Genomic DNA, 5,556 nt, shown 5'->3' on the forward strand with positions numbered 1-5,556 from the left:
GAAGAGGATGTGGTTATTTACTTCTAGTATATGGTAAAATAGGAGTAGAAGGGCCAATTCAATGGCACTGGTGTAGGCCTTGCTAGAAGGGCAGGTGGGAGTTTATTATTATCAGGTAAAAACTATAATCTCACTAAACCATTCCTCCCTTGACTTGCCATCAATGATGAAAAAGTGAAAGTATTAGTCACTCAGTCATGTGTGACTCTTTGCAACCCCATGAACTGTAGCCCACCAGTCTCCTCTGTGGAATTCTCCAGGCAAGAATACTGGAGTGGGTTGCCATTCCCTTCTCCAGGGGATCTTCCTGACCCAGGGATTAAACCTGGGTCTCCTGCATTGTAGGCAGATTCTTTATCATCTGAGCCATCAGGGAAGCCCATCAATATAATGACCTGGGACCAAATATATTCAATAAAGAGGCACTGACCAACTCTTGAGTGGGAATGTTGCTGAGGCAGCCACTGAGAGTGGGGAAGAGCCAAGAGCACTCATTTTGCATTGCTTGTGGGAAGAGACACATTTCATTGTCATAATGTGTCTAGGAAGAGAAATTATAGCTAGTTATAGTAAAGCCATGCATACCTGGGGTTTTTTGGAATCTGGAAGGGCATCAGGAAGAAGTTGTTAATTTGGCATTATTTGCTTATTCTCTCACTCAGGAAGGCAGGATGCAGGAGGGGAAGAAAAAGAAGCTACAATAACAACTCCTCTGCTACTCTCACACTGGCTTCCACAGAGGAGACCAGGGGAAGATGGTAAATGAGATTTCAAACCCCCAAGTAGCAGATTGTATATTCTTTTCAAATGAACATGGAACATTCTCCAGAATAGATCATGTGATAGGCCATAAAACAAACTGTAATAATTAAAAAATTAAAATCATCCAAAGTATCTTCTCTGATCACAGTAGAATGCAATTAGAAATCAACAAAGAAAACAAATTTGGGAAATTCATAAGTATAAGAAAATTAAACAACATACTCCTAAGTAATCAATGGATCAAGGAAGAAATCACAAAGGAAATTAGAAAACAATTTGAGATGACTTTAAGTAAAAACACAACATACCGAAACTTATGAAATACAGCCAAAGCAGTGCTTCAAGGGAAATTTATAGCTGATAACTCCTCTATTAAACTAAAAAGAAAAAAGATCTCAAATCAATAGTTTAATCTTCTACTTTAAGAAACTAGAAAAAGAAGACCAAACTAAACTTAAAGCAAGTAGAAGGAAGGAAATTAAAAAATTACTGGAGCAGAAAAACATAAAATAGACAGTATAAAAATAATAGAGAAAAATCAGTGGAACCAAAGTTGGTTCTTTGAAAAGGTCAATAGAAATTTAAAAACCTGTTAGCTAGATTGATAAGGGAAAAAGAGAAAATATCTAAATTACTAAAATAAAAAATAAAAGAGGTAGCGTCAGGACTTTCCGGGTGGTCCAGTGGTTAAGACTCTGTGCTCACAATGCAGGGGGCCTGGGTTTGATCCCTGGTCAGGAAACTAGATCCTACACGCCTCAATTAAGAGTTTACATGCTGCAACTAAGACCTGGCACTGCCAAACAAAAATAAACATTAAATTTAAAAAAGAGGTAGCATCACTACTGACCTTTCAGAAATGAAAAGGATTATAAGGGAATATTATAAACAATTGTATGACAACTAATTAGATAACCTAGATGAAATGGACAGATTCCTAGAAAGACACGAACTGCTAAGACTGACTCAACAGGAAATAGAAAATCTTCTGAATAAATCTGTGTCAGGAGTCCCCAAGACTACTCCTGGGTTGAGTGATTCACTAAGAGGACTCACAAGACTTAGCATAAATATGACTTATTATGGAAAGAGAATACAAAAGAAAATCAGCATGGAGAAAAGGCTTATGGGGTGAAGTTCAGAGAAAACGAAGTGTAAGCTTTTAAAAGTCCTCTACCTATAGAGCTGGGCTTCCCTAGTGGCGCAGCGGTAAAGAATCCTCCTGCAATGAAGGAGTTGCAGGAGATGCAGGCCTGATCCCTGGGTCGGGAAGATCCCCTGGAGGAGGCTTGGCAACCCACTCCAGTATTCTTGCCTGGAGAATCCGATGGACAGAGAAGCCTGTGGGCTACAGTCCATGGGGTTGCAAAGAGTTGGGGGCATGGCTGAAGCAACTTAACAGGCACACACACACCTACAGAGTCATGGAGCATACTTAATTCCTCTAGTGTTAAACTGTGACAACGTCTGTAAAATGTTGTCTACCAGAAGTCGTTAGAGACTCAGTGCCCAACGTTTTTTGGAGGCTGGTCACATAAGCACCTTGTACCCAGCACATCCCAAAGTTCTAGACTCCTGTAAGAAAAGCTGATGTCAGCACATACTTTTGCATCCCACCTGGGGATGGTGGGAACACTCCCTAAATTCAAATTCCCATATGCCAGACAAGGGTTAATCTTATAAGCAGGACTTTCTAAGGAAAGAAATCTCAGGCCTGCTATATTAACTTTCCGGCACAATCTATAACAAGTAAGATATACAGTTAGTAATTAGAAGATTTTCCACACACAAAAAATCAAGGCCTAGATGGCTTTACTGGTGAATTGTGCCAAAGCTTTAAATAAATATCATTAATCTTTCACAAATTCTTCCAAGAAAACAGAAGATGAAGGAAAACTTTGCAACTAATCTATGAGGCTAGTATTACGCTGATACTAAAACTAGAAAAAGACATCACAAGAAAATTACAGACCAATATTCCTTATAAATATAGATGCAAAAGTCCTCAGCAACATACCAGCTAACCAAATCCAGCAAATATAAAAAGGATTATACACTGAAAGTGGGATTTATTCTAGGAATGCAAGGTTGGCATAATATCTGAAAAACCAAACAATGTAATACATCATGTTAATATACTAATGAACTAAACTATATAATTATCTCAATAAAGGTGGGAAATGCATTTGATAAAATTCATGATAAAAACATTCAACAGAATGGAACTTCCTCAACCTATCAAAGGCCTCTATAAAAAACTTACAGTTAACATCATAGGTTGTGGTTAAAGACTGGGTGCTTTGCCCCTAAGATTAGGAGCAAGACAAAGATGTCTGCACTTGTCATTTCTATTCAACAATGTTGGAGATGTATTGAAGACCAAAGGGCCATTTCCCACACTTCTGGACTATTAGCCTCCCTAGGATTATGAGCATGTTAATATCCTAGCACTTGAGGACTAATATTTTTAAACTTTGATTTAGAAAAATATAATAATGTGACATTTCTCAACATCAGAGAGCTAAGGTGCATATTCATACCATTTACCAGTTCTGTGAAGGTCAAAACAGATGTGACAATGGGTACATGGGTGGGGACAGGGAAAAAAGGATGAGTAGGGGCAGGCTGTGGTGGGAGGTAGGAACAGCTTCATAGTGAAGGTATTTAAGCAGAATCTGGAAAAAAAGTAAAAAGAATTTGTTGTGTGGCTAGAGGCAAGGGGAAGGGAGCAGCATGAAAAAGGGTGTGGTGGTGTGAAGCAGTTTAGCATCTTTGGGAAACATTTAGTAATTTATAAGTATGGCTGGTGTGGAGGATAGAAGGGACATGGTGAAAGATGAAGCAAGAGGCCGGGTCACAAGAAGGCTACTGATGCTGTGCTATCCTGCTATTCTAGCCCCTGTCTGTATACACTGGAGGCTGTATACTCTAACTACATTCTGATCATTTTTAAAAAATGGCTCTTGACCTGCCATCACCCCACTCTCAGCTTAGATTCTTGCTCTTGACTCTTTGCCTAATATAACCAAGGAATTTCCATTTCCCCACCCATTTACAGCCCAACCAGGTCACTGCCTATGTACTTCGACTTCTGCTGGGCATACCTTGGCTTGAATTCTGTCACTTCTGTGGCCAATTAGGGCAGACATGGGCTGTAAAGCTCTGGAATGTGTATCCAGAAACTCTGATATTTTAAGTTGGAAATGGAAAGATCTATTAAATATTTAATATAAAGATCTATTAAATAGGTGGTATTTTCATGTTCACACAGACATGACTTTGTAAGAGAAATGAGGATGTGGAAAGTGAGTCACTAGCTACATAATGGGGACTATGTAGTAGGATTTGGTAACTGAAAAGATGTTTTCCTGGTGATGAATAAATTCATCTAATAAATACTTGGAAAAATTATACATATAATTCCCTACCACATTCTCCAAAGTGGTTATCCAAGTTTAGAAAAAGGCAACAACAACAAAAGAAACAACTAGGGGGACTGCACAAAGGAAACAAAAGGTGCTGCTCCCTGCTCAGTCGCTCAGTCGTGTCTGACTCTTTGCCACCCCAGGGACCGTAGCTCGCCAGGCTCCTCTGTCCATGGAATTTTCCAGGCAAGAATACTGGAGCGGGTTAAAGGGTGATAGCAGAGCCAAGATTAGATAAGATCATAAAAATGCAAACCGCCCACTTTTGCTAGAAGCTATGCCCAGGAACCTGAAAATGAGAACACGGTGGAACCAGTCAACTAACTGAGGGTAAACCAGAAAATGTATTACGGATTGTCCAGCCAGATAAAGGATGCAAAAGGGAATAAATGAACATTTAATAACCTTCAGCTTCTTTGAGTGGGCTAGAATGGCCAGAGGCAGACTGGTTTTCCTGCCTAAAATATCTGTGAAAGCTGAAAAATACATAGAAATCATTTGTTGGAGGGCTGTGAGAAAGTGTTGAGACAATAGAAGTGAGAGGGAGCTAAGTTTCTGGAAAAGGAAGAATTCAGAGAAGTGAGGGAGGTATTGTAATCCTGTGGGCATATGTTTACTTTGAGTTGAAGGGGATGGTGGTTGGGAACTGAGAATCTAGGATTTATATCTCCTGAGGCACTTGCAAGGGAACAGAGAAACAAGCAGAACTTTTTGGTAGAGACTTGACAGGGGTAAGATGGGTACTCAAGTCAATTTCTCACTTAGCATATTTGCCAAATATTGGGGCTGCATGGAATGGAGGACAAAAACACCCAAGGAGAAAGCCTCTAGAAGTAGAGCATTTTAGTAGACATGAGAAACAGTGATTAGAGTTGGGATCGTCGAGTGTATTATAGACCAAGTTTTCAGTGGAAAATTCTAGAGGGCCTGGAGCAAACCAGGGGTAGATTGAGTCTTAGCAGAACTGCAGTCCAGCCTTGACTCAGCACAGCTCCTGAGTAGAAAAGGATGATTTGTCAACACTCTCTGCTTAGTGCAGGGCAGGATAAACTTGCTCAGAGGAAGCTAACACGAGCTGGAAACTTTACGGTTTCTTTAGGCACAGTGACTATCTTTCATTAAAATATTACCAGGTTCATCAAAAGACAGGATCAGATCAGTTCAGTTCATTTCAGTCGCGCAGTCGTGTCCGACTCTTTGTGACCCCATGAATCGCAGCACGCCAGGCCTCCCTGTCCATCACCAACTCCCGCAGTCTACCCAAACCCATGTCCATCGGGTCCGTGATACCATCCAGCCATCTCATCCTCTGTTGTCCCCTTCTCCTCCTGCCCCCAATACCTCCCAGCATCAGGGTCTTTTCCAATGA

This window comes from Dama dama, chromosome 11 (genome assembly GCF_033118175.1).
Source record: "Dama dama isolate Ldn47 chromosome 11, ASM3311817v1, whole genome shotgun sequence".
Taxonomy (NCBI): Eukaryota; Metazoa; Chordata; class Mammalia; order Artiodactyla; family Cervidae; genus Dama; species Dama dama.